This window comes from Pantherophis guttatus, chromosome 2 (assembly GCF_059756535.1).
Source record: "Pantherophis guttatus breed Tessera chromosome 2, ASM5975653v1, whole genome shotgun sequence".
NCBI classification, from domain to species: Eukaryota; Metazoa; Chordata; class Lepidosauria; order Squamata; family Colubridae; genus Pantherophis; species Pantherophis guttatus.
The window spans coordinates 188,933,034-188,949,900 of NC_142064.1; the positions used below are offsets into that span (position 1 = coordinate 188,933,034).

The window sequence follows — 16,867 nt, forward strand, 5'->3', positions numbered from 1 at the left end:
GGTGTCAGTCTGCTTCATGTATGGATTGGAGGGGTTTAAAGTGGCTAATGATGCAGCTGTGGTCTGGCTTCTGGTCCATGGTCGTGCCTGATCATCAGTGTGGGTTTGAGTCTGCTTTCTGCATGGCAGTGTGGTGGTTACATCCTGTGTGGCTCTCGTGAGTGTGGGTCTGGTGTCATTCTTTGTGTTAGGGACTCGTTTGTCAATAAGGGTGGGTTTCCAAATGGCTGGCAGGCGGGAGGTATCATCTCGTTTATTCATGCTGTGTGGACGTTTTTCTATCTCGATGGCTTCTCTGATTATTCTGTTGTTAAAGTGTTCCATTTTGGCGATAGTTCTGGCGATGTGTGTGTGTGATATTAATATCATTCATATATATATATATATATATATATATATATATATATATATATATATATATATCTTTGGTTATTCGGGTTTTCTCCCGCATAAAATTGGAAGTGTCTTGGCGATGTTTCGACGAAGTCTCATTCGTCATCTTCAGGCTGGTGTTATATATATGTGTGTGTGTGTGTGTGTGTGTGTGTGTGTGTGTTCTTTTCTTTTCGTAGGCCTTTATGTATATTTCTCTTTAGCCAGGTTCTTCCTACGTAAACCAAGATTTGTATGCAGCCCTAGTTCAGTGAAATCACAATCCGCTAGTTTCTAGGCTTTTTTTCAGGCAGCCAGCAAGCACCCTGCTGCCCATTGGGAGACTAAGGAGACTAAGATAGATCTATTTTGGACTTATTAGTCCTCATCAGTTAGCCACACCCTCATCCCATGTATCCTCCCTGTAAAGATACAGTATTTGTTTTCTTTTCTTTTCGTATATATGTGTGTATATATATGCGTGTGTGTGTGTGTGTGTGTGTGTGTGTGTGTAAAGAAAGAAGCAGACATCCTGCGAGCTCCGGAACTTAAAATTTTAAAATAATTAAAATTTTATTTTACTAAGCTTTTGTCAGCCATCTGCTGACATCATCAGAGTATTAAACTACCATTACAGAGATCTCTGCCTTTATATGACATTAATCAATTTGGCCATTGTACGTGTAATAGGCCCTTCCAGCCGTCTCCCACTTGTAATTAGCTGTGTTGTTTTTGCTGTCGTCATGCTGAATGATGGAGGGTATCATGGAGAGTATGATGGATACTCTGACGATGTCAGCAGATGGCTGACAAAAGCTTAGTAAAATAAAATTTTAATTATTTTAAAATTTAAAAATTTTAAGTTCTGGAACTCGCAGGATGTCTGCTTCTTTCTTTATACCTGGAACTCGTATTTTTATTTTTTTTATTGAAAAGTTTTACAGAAAAAAAAGGATTTCCCCCCCCCCAATATTCCCCCCACCCTTTCCCTTCCCTCCCCCCAGACTTCCCAGAGCAAAATACAAGGTATTTCAATTAACAATCATGAGCTAAATTAACCTATCTATCCTCAGACTACTAAATGCCCCCCTGAAACCTTAACTCCACTATAGATAACATAATACTTCTAATACTTAATGTTCATTCATAAGCTATTTGATATTTTCTTGTCTGATACGGAACTCGTATCTTTAGAATACAGGCAGCCCAAGTTTGAATCCAAGTAGGAGTATGGCTAGCTGATGAGAACTAAATAGCTTGAAATAGATCTATACTAGTCTCCCTTTATTTCTTTATCAGCGAAGTATACACACACACACACACACACACACACACACACACACACACACACATATATATATATATATATATATATATATATATATATATATGGTATATATGATATGATCATCAATAATATTATTATATATGATATGATCTCCTTGGGATTATATTGCAAAGAGCAACAATAAACTGAAAAATGCAATCAATTGAATGCTTAAATCTAGAAATATAAAGGTCTGTGTTTAGATCACAACCTATAAATAGAACTTTTAACCAATCATACAATTCCAGTTAAACCAAGTTCACATAAATGAAAAGAGAGAGATTGCTGCCTTGAGATTCTGGGGAAAATGTAAAAGTTCACAAGAAACAATTTTTGTTGTGAAAAATATCAAAATTTAGGACAGGTGGGAAAAAACAGCCTCCACATCATCATATTTGACATAGCAAAAGAAGAAGCCACTCTGATGGTTTATGTTTTAAGATCATAAACCATTGCACAGTAATGTGTGGGGCTTTCCTTCTCCCAGTTAGTGAAACAGAGGGCCACTTAGCTAGTTAAATGTTACCTGCAAAGATGATCCAACATATATCTTGCAGTTTGTTTGTTTTTGTTGTTGTTTTTGTTTTTGTAAGTGAGTTGACACCAGTGGACTCCTGGACAGGTCCTTCCAGTTTTCCTGGCAAGATTTCAGAAGTGGTTTGCCATTACCTCCCTCTTAGGGCTGAGAGAGATAGACAGGTCCAAGGACTTCCAAAGGCTGGTCTAGAACTCATGGCCTCCCAGTTTCTAGCCTGATTCATTTAGCAAGACAGAAAGGCTCAAAGACACGAATACATAACCCTTTCCCATTATTCCTGTTCCATTTTTGCCACAACAGCCTTACATTTGTCTCTAGATATGACTATATATAACTTAGATGTTGCAGCAGGAGGTGGGGAATTGAACACAGCATACAGAGTCCCAGGAAGGAATTTCTATTTGCAGAACAGCCTATTTCATAAGTGACAAGCTGCATTGCATCCATTTACAGGATTTAATTATAAAAGGACCCAGAACTAAAAGTACTGGCAACTCAAGCTTATAATTTTGTTGTCCAGTGTTAGAATACTGAAAACCCTTCATTTACTCTTTTGCTTTTTGTGGAGGTGTCTGTGAATGTTTGTTTTGGTCAAGAGAATAGGGGTCACTGCAGCTTCCATGACTTACTCTAAGAAAATGAGAAAACACAATCTTCAAGTAAACAACTGGTTTTTAAAAATTCAACGCCATGTTTTGTAAACATAATTGCCATTCCCATTCATAAATACAGATTTTCTCCAGCTATTTTAATTTGCCAAATGCACATCTTTTGCTGAACCTTCCTTCTCATACTGTATTTCCATTACTAAAAAGGAGGAGGAGGAGGAGGAGGAGGAAAAGAAGAAGAATTAACTCAGCAAAAGAGGACTGGCCATGTTGGAATTCATGGAATGTGTCCAGGGTAGAGAAAAAAGTGGTATTTCAGGAAAATAATAAAAATAAATTTTAAAAAGCTAAATGGTATTTTTCAATTGACATCACATGTCTATGGATATTTTTTTCAACTGAAACATCAAGTTTCCTTTTAAGCATAACATGACTATATATAAGTCATGTTATGTATGTCACTATATATAACCCTTTAAGCATAACATGACTATATATATATATTAAATCTAGAAATTGAGTATTTCTAGATTTAAACATTCAAATGATTGCATTTTTCAGTTTGTTGTTGCTCTCTTGTGCTCTAATATTGATCTCAAAATAGTACCAGAAAAGTAATTCATGGTCCATACAATCATTTTTATTTATATATTTGGGTTATATCCTATCTTTTCTTCTGGAAGTTCATGTGTACAGAACCTCCTCCATTTTTCTCTCGTAAGCATCTCTATGAATATTTTATGCTCAGAGAAAGTCACTGCCCCATACACTATCAACAAGTCACATAATTCCATTTTCTATCTGATGTAATTGTGTTCTGCAAAGGAACTACATTCTTATAAAAAAGATATTTCAGAAGATATATTTATTCCTATCCCATTATAGGTTACAAAGAAGAAGAAGTATTTGTTGTGAAATAAAGATACAAGGACTGGTGAGTAAAAATGAAACAAGAATGAACATTATCAGTACCATAACAAACGCCACATATGTAGCCTTTTTTCTCCCTGTATTCTGAATTAATCCTTTTAGTAATGCTATCATCATCATCATTTGACAGTAATAGTTTGGAATTCTGCAATGTACTTAGCAGCTTTTCTTCACCATCACTTGCCATTCTTAATTCTGAAATCATTTTCAGGTTTTAAAATGAAAAAAAAAATGCATGTACATTGCAGATCTCCATTCCCTCCATTCCTGACCATATCCCATGCTGCTTGTTATCCTCAGAGAGCTTTCCACTTTCCTTGGGTCCGCTTTGTACATGTCACCTAAAGAAGCACAATTGCTTTGGGTCTAAAAGTCATAGTTTTAGCTGCATATTCCATGTGTTCGAGAACAGTTTGGGAGAACTCATTGACTGGGTTCACATATTACAATAAGTCATCATATCTATTGTTTCTTTTATTTTGATTGTGTTGTTTGACTCCAGCCTTTGCTTGGAATGTGTGCCCTCATGTTACACTTTGATGATTTTTATGTATTAAAGTAAGATAATGTTTTATATATTGGATTACCTGCAGTCAATTTTAAAATACGTAAAAGTAGTTGAAAAGGAATATCAGGATTATCTTCTCCATATGTTCAGTAATGCCCTGTCTTCCAAACACCCTCATTTTATTTCATCAATGATTTAGACCAGGGGTGAAATGTAAAATTTGTTACTACTGGTTCTGTGGGCGTGGCTTGGTGGAGAGGTGACTGGGTGGGCGTGGCCAACTTTTTTTTTTAACTTTTCAAAGCATTTGAAAAGTTTTTTTAAACTTTTTTTTAAACTTTTTTTTTAACTTTTCAAAGCATTTTTTCTGCAAATGCAAAAAAATGCTTTGAAAAGTCTCTCTGACGATCAGGCAACTCAGCTGGGATCGTCAGAAAGACTTTTAAAGCATTTTTTTAACCATCTCTTCCACTGAAGAGGTTGCAGAAAAAATGCTTTAAAAGTCTCTCTAATGATCCCAGCTGAGGTTGCCTGATCGTTTTAAAAAATGCTTTGAAAAGTCTCTCTGACGATCAGGCAACTCAGCTGGGATCGTCAGAGAGACTTTTAAAGCATTTTTTCCTGCAACCTCTTCAGCAGAAGAGATGGTTTAAAAAATGCTTTGAAAAGGCTCTGACAATTCCAGCTGTGTTGCCTGATCGTCAGAGCCTTTTCAAAGCATTTTTTTAAGCACCTCTTTCCCGGAAGAGGTTGCAGAAAAAATGCTTTGAAAAGCCTCTGAGATCCCAGCTGAGCCACGCAATCATCAGAGGCTTTTTTTTTTACTTTTAAAAGCATTTTTTCAGCAGAAGAAGTTGTAGAAAAAATGCTTTTAAAAGAAAAAAAAGCCTCTGATGATCGTGCGGCTCAGCTGGGCATGGTGGGGGGGGAGCGCAGGGATTTTTGCTACTGGTTCTCCGAACCATCTGCCACCATCGCTACCAGATCGGGCGATCCGGTCCAAACCGGGAGCATTTCACCCCTGATTTAGACGAAGGGATAGAAGGGGAATTTGTCAAATTTGCAGATGACACCAAGCTGGCAGGAATAGCCAATACTCCAGAAGATAGGCTCAAGATACAGAAGGATCTTGACAGACTTGATCACTGGGCCCTATCTAAACAAAAAAGAAATTAATTGGTGAAAAAAAAGTAAGGTTCTACATTTAGGAAAGAAAAATCAAATGCATAGGTATAGAAGAGGTAATACCACACTCAATAGTAATAACTGTGAAAGGGATCTTGGAGTCCTAGTGGACAACCATTCAAATATGAGCCAGCAGTGTGCTGCAGCTGCCAAAAAAGCCAATGCAGTCCTAGGCTGCATTAACAGACGGACAGAATCAAGATCACGTGAAGTGTTAATACCACTTTATAATGCCTTAGTTAGTAAGATTGCACTTGGAATATTGTATCCAGTTTTGGTTGCCACGATATAAAAAAGATGTTGAAACTCTAGAAAGAGTGCAGAGAAGAGCAACAAAGATGATTAGAGAACTGGAGGCGACAGTGGGTAATAGTTTTCCGATATCTCAGGGACTGCCACAAAGAAGAGGGGGGTCAACCACCTATTCCACAAAGCACTTGAAGGCCGGACAAGAAGCAATGGATGGAAACTAATCAAGGAGAGAAGCAACCTAGAACTAAGGAGAAAATTCCTGACAGTTAGAACAATTAATCAGTGGAACAATTTTCCTCCAGAAGTTGTGGGGGCTCCAATACTCCAGTAGGAAGTATTGGAGGAAAAAGTTTTTAAGAAGAGATTGGAGAACCATTTGTCTGAAATGGTATAGGGTTTATCGCTTGAACAGGAGGTTGGACTAGAAGACCTCCAAGCCCCTTCCAACTCTGTTAATCTGTTATTCTGTTATTTTGCTCAGTGAACAGCCGAGTCCATTAAGGCAGAATTAAAAAAGAAAAAGAACAATGTGCAGCCTTGTATTAACTGTTACCAGGGAGGAAATTCACATCATAATTATCTGTTCTTCCTGATATTGATGCAAAAGGGATAAGATAGGATGATTTTGAACAGCCTGCAGAAATAACAACATAACAACTCATGATTAATTGTTTCTATCTCCCAGATCTGCAGAAGGATGTCTCCAAACATGATTTAGCCTCTCCTCCTCATGATAACAGTATTATAGTTAGGTCAGGCTGTCCTAAAACTTTAGGCTCAAATAACACCCATTCTCCAAGTCTTGAGTCGTTAGTGTGAAAAATAGAATCTAAAGACTAGATCTAATACCAGATCTTGTCTTTTGAAAATGGAGATGAGGGAAAAATGTGATTCTTTTCATTGGTTCCATTTGGACATTAGTTGTTTTTTGACTGGATTAGCAGGGCAAGAAACACCTGGAGATTAAATATATCCTGTTTCAAGCTCTGGTCTCGGTGTGCAGGATAAATTCTGAGTGAGTGGTTGATTTGCTGACCACAAATAACTGACCATTATTTATATTTTCAGGCAGGCCTAAAAAGCGAAGCAGAGGAAAAGGGACAGAATGGTGTCTAAAAACGGCATGGTGATATAAACCTATTAAATGCCCTGCCTTGGTCCAGAGGTGATTGTTGTTTTTGTATGGGCTTATTTTCCTGCAATATGGAGCAGGAGGAAATGGCTAACTGCTTTTGTAGGAGGTAATTCAGGGCAGGATTTTTGTGCTACGGAAGCCACACCTGCAGAAAACACCAAACAAACCTGAGTTGTATTGCTTTTGTGGTCTGACATTTATGTATATTTTAAAAAAAAAAGGAAACAAAAAGAAGCAGTCAAAACAAAGTTTAGTTAGTTTAGTTTAGTTTATTTGATTTGTATACCGCCCTACTCCCGAAGGACTCAGGGCGGTGAACAGCCAACAATAAAATACATAAATACACAAAATTTAAAAACCCGATAAAATCAAATTAAATTATTTGGCCCAGACAAATTAAAAAACCACAATAATTTAAAAACAGATTAAAATTTACGTATTTAAAAAGGGAAGAGATCAGGCCAAGCCCGCTTGATGGAATAAAAAGGTCTTCACAGCACGGCGGAAGGAGCGCAGATCCGGGATCCTCCGTATTTCCGGGGGGAGCTCATTCCAGATGGTAGGTGCCCCCACAGAGAAGGCTCTCCCCCTAGGGGCCGCCAGTCGACACTGTTTGGCTGACGGCACCCGGAGGAGTCCCTCTCTATGAGAGCGTACTGGCCGGTGGGAGGCTATTGGTGGTAGTAGGCGGTCCCGTAAATAACCAGGCCCTAAGCCATGGAGCGCTTTAAAGGTGGTAACCAAAACCTTGAAGCGCACCCGGAAGACCACCGGGAGCCAGTGCAGCTCGCGCAGGAGAGGTGTTACATGGGAGCGCCATGTCGCTCCCATTACCACCCGCGTGGCCGCACTCTGCGCCAGTTGGAGCCTCCGGGTGCTCCTCAAGGGGAGCCCCATGTAGAGAGCATTACAATAGTCCAGGCGGGAGGTGACGAGGGCATGAGTGACCGTGCGTAACGAGTCCCGATCCAGAAAGGAAAGTGATGGGAATATCTGGCCCAATTAACTACACCAGGTTCATCACAGGGAGTCGACTTATTCTGGATTTCTATCACCCTTTCTGTTTCAAAATATTTCAAAACCCAGACCTTCCAAATCAAAATACTGTCAAAACATTATCACTTTGCTTAGCAATTATCACAAAAATGATAATGAAATATCATTTCATTATGATATTTGGGCTGTAATATTCTCAGAAAATGTTTAACAACCGGATAACAATCTAGAGTCGTCTAGAAGTTTCATAAGAAATAATTGAAAAATATATAAAGATTAACTTTTTTGGACATTGAGCCAGATTCCATGTCATATATCACAAATGGCAATGCAACAATCTTTGGGCAGAAGCCCAGGGGATAAATGATTCATTAGATTTTCTTCTTTGAGGTTACTTAGAATGCCACGACTCCAGAGGAAGAATCCAGAAACTCACTTCTTTCCTTGCAGATAGTTCCTTGGCCTTTATTTCTTCAGTGTGAGTGCTAAGGATGCTCAGTGCCAGAGAGAAAATGTAGAGAGAATCACAGGGCTTTCCTGCTGTGGGCCTTGAAAAGCTCTCTTGAAGGTTGGAAGACCTCCTGGGCAATCTTGATTAAAACATAGGATCTGTTGGGGTCCAAAGAATCCCATCCCAGAAAATTGGTTTGGATTCTAACAGATGTTAACTTTCCTCTTCTTTTCTCTTATGACATTAATGAAACAATATCTGTCCTTTGTCCAAAAAAACTTTGGCATGGAACTTTGTCCAAAGTTGTCCAAAGCACTTTGGACCAAAGAACTTTTTCCAAACAACATTAGCATGTCATTCCCCCTATTCTCCTTGTAGCTGAGATATAGTAACCGGTGTAAGGGTAACTATTTAGCTAACAGCAGAGATCCTGAATCTGGATTTCCTTGATGTTAAGTATAGCATCTAATCAATATTCACATTTAATTATTTATTTATATTTATTTATTTGTCAAACACGGTAAAGATAACAGATATAAGTATAAACATGATTATGAATACAGGATAAGGATACGAATAAATGGGTACAGTAGGACAGGGACGGTAAGCATGTTGGTGCGCTTATGCATGCCTAGGGGTGGGTTCTACTTACCTTTACTACCGGTTCGCAACGGGATCGTACACACGTGCTTGCTTTGCTTGCACGCGCGCCTTGCTTTTGCACATGCGCAGAAGCTTCTGCGCATGCACAGATCACCAATGATGACATCCGGGGCAGTGGGTGGGGCCTCCCTCCGTTTTACTACCGGTTCTTGCGAACTGGTCTGAACCAGGGCAACCCACCACTGTGCACGCCCCTTACAGACCTCTTAGGAATGGGGTGAGGTCAGCAGTAGACAGTCTAAGGTTAAAGTTTTGGGTGTTTGGGGAAGAAACTACAGAGTCAGGTAGTGCATTCCAGGCATTGACCGTTCTGTTGCTGAAGTCGTATTTTCTGCAATTGAGTTTGGAGCGGTTTACCTTAAGTTTGTATCTGTTGTGTGCTTGTGTATTATTGTGGTTGAAGCTGAAGTAGTCATTGACAGGTAGGACATCACTTACTTTGCATAGAATTTTCTACGTTGCCTTTTGCTGAAGTCCAAAGTGGCTCCTACCTGCCCAAATGGTGTCTTTTGAATGCTCTCAGGTACAGAGGCAAGAGCCTGGTGTCTGGAGAACAGATCAGAATGATTCATTTGTTGTGGTAGGTCACTGCCCATCTGTTTGATGTCTTTTGTTGGCTGTAGTGACTAATGACACTTTCCATTTTAAACCAAAGAGGCTTGAGCAATGATAACATTATTTGATGTGGCTTGCTTGGACACATGATTACTCAGAAAACAGGGGAAGAAAGCCAACAGCTTTTTTTTCCTGCAACTCAATAAGCCATAATTTATTTTTCTTCTGCAGTCTACAGATAGTGAACCACTCTCCTCCAGAACTAAGGACCAATCCCAGCTATCATTTTAGTATTAAGTTATTCACCAGGCATAAATGTTGCAAACCCCAGGAGGCTTGTCTCAACTGTTCCTATTTCAATTGTTTACTTGGAAGAAATCTGCGTGATACTTATAAAGCAATGTCTTCGCATATGTTCTAAGAGAACCCAGAAGAAAAATATGTAGACAGGGTCTTCCCCTTTGCTTCTTCTTTGTCTCTGTCTCTTTCTGCCTCTCTCTCTCTGTGTCTCTCTCCCTCTCTCCATAAATGAGTCAGTCTATTCAGTCAACTCTTTCTAGATCAGCAGATTGGTTGGGTCAGACCTGCTATTAAATGCTGAACTGAAGCAGGCAATTCATACGCAGGAGCCTTTCTGTGAGTCCCTTGTCACCAGGTAAGCGAATGTCTCTCATGGCTGGGGAAGGGAAGGTTTTTATGGATTGATTCCAAGGAAAGCATAGCAAAAGTTTGACATGATATATTGCTACAAAAATACTTTTTCTTACGGAAGTCAAGAGCCTCCCATTGCCTCTTCGGGTACCCAAACTATCTTAATTATGCTCTGGAAAGATCGCAGATGGAATTGCTTCTCCTTTTGTGGAAGGAGAGAAGTAGTGAACTGCTTCCAAAGAAAAAGAGCACATCACATTCCTTGCATTCTCTTAAAGTTTTGGTAACAAAGGAAAAAGCAGACCAGAGCACAGGAATTAATCGGGAGATACAAAGAGATGCTTCCCTGTTATCCTTATATTCTGTTTTACCTCTATATAAGGAGAGCTGCATCAGTAATTTTGAACACAAATCCGGAGCCAGCCTCTGGATATCTAGATGCGTCTCCTGAAAGATCTAGAAACTGGATACAGCTGAGAAACTATTTGTCATCTTTTGATTCTAATGGAGTACAGCCACTGCGCATTGACCTGTTTAAGCTGGAGTTCTTGTTTTGCTCTGCTTGTAGCCCTCTATCAAACTAGATTCTTCTAGATTATATGCAGCTAAAAACAAATAATAAAACTAGCTGATGCTTCCACTTCATGCTAGGAAAGTCTTGCATTATTTATGATTTGTTGTGTAATACTCAGATATTATTTTATTTGAGTCAGTGAAAAAATGTAGCAAGTAAAGAAGTCTAGATTTTATTGTAATTAAACAGAGTTACATATAGGGTCATTTTACTTTAACCTTTATATAACTTCAATATCTACAATATGTAATGATTGCCTTTTGCTAAATACAAATAAGGTGTGAAGAATATAAGTATATTTGATCCTTTTTGCATTATATTGTCATGAAGGTTCAGGTTAATGCTGTCGAGGAATTATGGAAGTTGACATGTAACATACTTCCACCAAGGCAATCTTCTCCAGTATGATACTGGGGGAAATTGCCTTCTTATGCTATGAACTATAGTTAGCTTCACTATAGTTAGCATGTAATCAATTAATTTTGCCAAGGCTATATGGCAGTCAATTCATATATGAGAGACTTAAGACCACCAAAATAAGACTGTTTTTAATAAGATTAAAAAAACATAATGTAACAGTTACATTTCCCAGTGACAAGGAATAACTATACTTCATACACAATAATGTACAGTATATCGAGAGACAAGACTAACCCTTCAGGATCTACAGACTTGCTGCAACAATGGCTTCATGAAAAACTAACAGAGTCAGGTGGCATCTGATAACTTTTTCCAGAGAAAGAGAACATGGTTTTAGAAGGCTTGATCTGGATCCCTGAAAGTGGACAATCCTTAAGAGTAGGGATTCTGAGGAAGTCCCCTTTTCTGGATTTTACAATGCTTTACCAAGAGGGAAAGCAGTCCTGCAGCTATTCAGGTCCTGAATTTGGATGGATCTAAAGCAGGGGTGGGTTCTACTTACATTTACTACCGATTTGCAACGGGAGCACGCGCACATGCTTCTGCACATGCACAGATCGCCAAATATGACATCAGAGTGGGTGGGCGGAGCCTCCCACCACTTTTACTACCAGTTTGCAAGAACCGGAGAGAACCGGGAACAACCCACCACTGATCTAAAAGTCTGTATGTTGAATTGCACCTGGAAGCAAATCAGTAGACAGGGAACTTCTCAAAGCAGAGTGTTACATAATACATTACTTTCCATCCCTAACTGCTTGAGGTATTGTTTTCAGGACCACTTGCAGTTTCCAGGTGATCTTCAGAGAGAGCCCCAATGAAGTGAGCAAAAGGTATATGATGGCCAAAGCATGAATGAACTGTCAGGAAAGCCTCCTGATCCCAGGAAACATCATAATTGGGACACAAGATGAATCTCAATAAAAATCTTCCGAGGCAAATTACTACCGGTACTTATTTCAAGATTGACTCAGCCTTTCATCCTTTCAAGGTCAGTAAAATGAGGACCCAGATTGTTGGGGGCAATATGCTGACTCTGTAAACTGCTTAGAGAGAGCTGTAAAAGCACTGTGAAGCGGTATATAAGTCTAAGTGCTATTGCTATTGCTATTTCCTTCAAGCAGAACTGAGTTTCCTCACCTTAAAAGCCATCTCTAAGTAGAAGTCTTGGAGAAAAATCTATCTGAGGAGACTCTAAGACTTGACATTGACTTATTGGCATAGAATCATTTTTTAAAAAAATCTATACAAGGGAGCATAATCTCATTCAGAGCCATAGACAGAATCCATCTGGAATAAGAAGACATCTGCATTATATGTTGCTGGGATTAATTCTCCTCATTTAGACTATCACAGCCTTGAAGCATAAGGGCAGAATCTTAACCACATCTCCTCCTTGGCCTGTGTTAAGATAGACAGCTGAGTATCATTTATATGTATGTAAAAATGAATGAATATGCCTGACCCTGAGTCAGCAGACCCCAGTGGCTTTACTGAGACCGTGGTGCTGCAGTGGTTAGAATGCAGTATTGCAGGCTAACTCTGCCCACTACCAGGAGTTCGATCCTCACTGGCTCAAGGTTGACTCAATCTTCCATCCTTTTGAGGTTAGTAAAATAAGGACCTAGATTGCTGGGGCCACCAATAAAGGAGTGTAGCTCAGGGTGCAAATGCTCAGGGGTCCTTGGTGCTCTCTGAGCTTGTTTGTTTTCTTGCAGATATTTCATTATCTTAACTAAGTAACATCATCAGTACAGTGTTGGGGACAATATGCTGACTCTTAGAGAGGACTGTAAAGCACTGTGAAGTGGTATGTAAGTCTAAGTGCTATTGCTATTGCCATTTACATAGAAAGGGGAAAACTCAACTTAGGCAGCACCACAAACGCAGAGGATCCTAGGCTCAACCTCTCACCATGCTTCTGCTAACTGGATCCACTCACTTACAGTAGGAAGCATGCACTTCCAATCCTTGCATTTGATTTGATACTATGGGTCTAGGACCATAGTATCAAAATCCATTGAGATATCAAGCAGAATTAGGAGGGTGTTGCTTCCCTACCCTAGTTATACCTGGATAGTGAAATGTGCAACATCATAAATAAATAAACAAACAAATAAATCCATCAGAAAAAAGCATGATCAATGTGGATTTAGTTCTATACCATCCCTGAATTCTGAATGAATAGGTGTAGATATTGTAATAACCAGAAATTTATTTATATTTTATTTATTTATAAATTTATCGGCCGCCCATCTTACCATAAGCTTGGTTGATGCCATAAGAATTGGTTGGTTTTGCACAATGCATTGAGCCCTAAACACTGCTTATTACTAACCATGGTTGGGTAATGTCTTTTATATTAAGCCAAACCAAACGAGCCCGTGTTGTCTTTTAGTGCGGTATTAGCAATAGCAATAGTATTTAGGCTTATATACTACCCCATAGCACTTTACAGCATTTTCTGGGCAGTTTACATCAGCATATCTGGGTCATTTTGCTGACCTTGGAAGGATGGAAGGCTGAACCAACCTGGAGCCCCTGTCAGGATTGAACTCCAGGCTGTGGGCAGAGTTTCCCTGCAATGCTGCATTTTAACCACTGTGCCACTCAGGGTATTGAAAAGGTGCCATTGAAATAATGAATGGAAATTATGTAAATATAGTTTTTTTTTCCTCTCTAAGGGAATCTATATGATAAAAATAATTAGACTCTGCCTACATGAGAACATTCTGAATACTAATTAGGTTTCAGATAGCTAGTAAATCTGTTAACACTGATAAACCTGGCATGGGAGCAGTTACTTGGAGCTGAGCTCAGCTTGAGGACATAAAATATTTTTTTCCATTCTGTTCAGTTGTGTCCAGTTCTCAGAGATTGCTTGACAAGTCCCTGCAGTTTTCTTGGTAAAGTTTTTCAGAACTGGTTTGCTATTGCCTCTGTCCTAGGGCTGGGAGTGAGCGATTTACTCAAAACATCCACCTGGCTTTGTGCCTAGGACAGAAATAGAATTCACAGTCTTCCTCTTTCTAACCTGATGCCTTAACCACAACATTAAACTGGCTCTTACCTTTAAGATGTAGAAACCAACATACATACCCATGTAGAAATATCAATATTTGGGGCCTTAGGTTCTTGCTTATTTATGTTTTCCTCCTAAGAAACATACTCTGAAAAATATATTTTTTGATTTTATAATGTAATAGCCATGGTGGTGCATTGGTTAGAATGCAGTACTGCAGGCTAACTCACTGCTCACTCCAGGATTTCAATCATGACCAGCTTAAGGTTGACTCAGCCGTTCATCCTTTGGTCAGTAAAATGATCCAGATTGTTGGGGGCAAGATGCTGACTTGGTGAATCACCTACAGAGGACTGTAAAGCACTATGAAGCAGTATATAAATTTAAGTGCTATTGCTAACTTACCAATTTTTCCCCTAATAAAATTTTCTGGAAACCAGGTAAACTAAAAATAGGTAGGAAATAATGTCAGATTTCTTTGTTGGCCTTCCATTCTGGTGCTCTCTGTTCAGTGCTGGCTGAAAATTCTAGGAATTCTAAGCCAATATATCCAAGGGGTACCAAGTTGAGCAAATTCCTACATCAGTGGAAACACTGATATGCCATCTTCTACAGGGGTGGGTTCTACTTATCTTTATTACCGGTTCGCGACTGGGCTGTGCGCGCGTGCTTGTTTCGCTCGCACATGCGCTCTTCTGCACATGTGTTCTGCATTCTGATGATGTCGGGGTCAGTGAGCCTCCCTCCAGTTTTACTACTGGTTCTATAGAACCGGTCCGAACCGAGGTCAACCCGCCACTACTCTTCTAACAGATTTTCATTTAGAGAAAGAGAAAGAAAATCACTCCTCCCACTCAGCAGATCCAGCCTTCTGCTTTTCATCAGGAATTAGCAGTGAGAGCTTTTCCATATGAGACAGTAAGGTTTTGCTTATGCAGCTATTGTGGTATTTGTTTAAAAATGCAGATGGGCCACATAGAATCCTTCTTTGAAATGTTAAAGCCTTCCTAAAAAATCAGAAAGTGACACAGCTCTAAAAATAGAACACTATGTGATACAGTAATCTCTGCTGACCGTACTGATTTGTTTGCAGATCAATGGTTATTCTTTTGGCTGCTGGGTTCAACAGTACAGTGGAGAAAATCGGAATAAAACCTTTACAGTATTAATTGCTGTTAGTGGGGAAATTAGTAAGGGGTTTCTTCTCCAAAATTGGAGGCAAGCACTGAAGGATGAATTAAAACTGGATTTAGAGGTTACTCAAGAACTGAGAAAGAGGATTTATTTATTGGCAATGAAGAACTCAAGAGGGTGAACTGTTTGAATATGAGAAGATGAGTTGGCAGTGAATTGGACTGGAACACTAGGAAATGATGGTTATTGATGGTACACGCCTCCCTTCAGATGAGAGAGAGGGCAGCAGTAAAATACTTTCCCCCAGAAACAGAGTGTAGACTTCCAAAGTCTAATTAGAAGATTATGAAGGTATGGTAAGTGTAATTGTAATGACTTTGTCAAATCAGCCTCTGGGTACGAAGTAGGATAATTGGAAGAATCGGGAATTGGGACGTCTAGATGCTGGAAGGGAGGTTTGATAGAGATGTAGAATCATTTCCAGTGGTTCCTCTGGTATTTTATCAACAACATTCAGGACTTCAAAGCAGTTCTGATGTTTCTCCTGGAAAGGATGGATACATGCTCAATATCATACGATGAAAACTGGTTGGTTTTCTTCTGCTGCTTTGGGTTGATTTAGAACTTCTATAAAAGCATACAGTGATCTGTTCCACAGTCAGTCCCTGATCACACCTTGATAACTGGATTCTTCTATGGTACACATTTGTACGAATAATATAATGCATTTCATTTTGTGGTGTTTCATCTGGTAATACACTGTACATTTTATTTTGCTTGTTTGAAGGCTTTGTTAGCAATGAAGAAACCATCAGGTTGGCAAAAACCAATAAGTCAGTCTCTTGATTCATTCCTGATTCCTAGGCCATACAATCCAAACTATATATTCAAAGCTTCTTAATATTTGCAACTTTGGCATTCCAGTATCCAACCACAAACAGACTGCATATTCTGTCAACTTTAGATAAAACTTGATCACAAACTCATCAGCCTCTTCTTTTTCTGCATCAATGGTTGGAGTATGACTTTGGATAACCGCCATATTAAAGAGTTGTCTGCAAAACCTAACTGATATTATCTGATCATTGATGGCATTATATATCCAGGTATTATCTTTGCTGATTCTTTTCTGATTATAAAAGCAATGCCATCGGTTTTCATGTCCTGAGTAGTAAAAGACATGATCTTTTGATTTAGAGTATCCAGTTCCAGTTCATTTCTATTCGCTATTCATGCCTAAAATGTTATTCTGTAGTAGAAACATTTCATCTTTAATGCTGTTTAAGTCCCCTATCTTGGTCTGAAAGTAAGACTAAAGGGGGTTCTGATAATCCACTTCATTCAGGATCCCCTGAAGCTATTATGTGACTACTTTCATATAAACTTCCCTAAAAAATAAAGGTTGGATACTGGAAGAAAATTGTCCAGCATGATTAAGGTTAGTGAACCAACACAATTTTAAAAGATGAAGGGACAATCTCCTCTCTCAAGGAAGAAATCACCACCACTAGAACCCAACCTCCTTGCACTTCCCAGGAGGCCTTCG

The 16,867-nt window shown here is 39.2% G+C and overlaps 1 protein-coding gene across 8 annotated transcripts in view; it reads left to right on the plus strand.

Annotated features, from left to right (window-relative positions):
- FGF1 (fibroblast growth factor 1) overlaps positions 1 to 16,867 on the plus strand; it is a 48,484-nt gene that overhangs the window by 7,952 nt on the left and 23,665 nt on the right. For 4 of the 8 annotated variants that reach the window (XM_087887434.1, XM_087887430.1, XM_087887428.1 and 1 more), the window contains one exon: positions 3,731 to 3,779. The exons of 1 other annotated variant lie outside the window; for it this stretch is intronic. The gene's annotated coding sequence lies outside the window, so the exon portion shown is untranslated. Of the gene's footprint in view, positions 1 to 3,730; positions 3,780 to 9,956; positions 10,176 to 11,941; positions 12,157 to 15,310; positions 15,673 to 16,867 lie in introns of those variants that run through there. 3 more of the 8 variants (XM_087887432.1, XM_034404852.3, XM_087887433.1) reach the window with 3 other exon arrangements.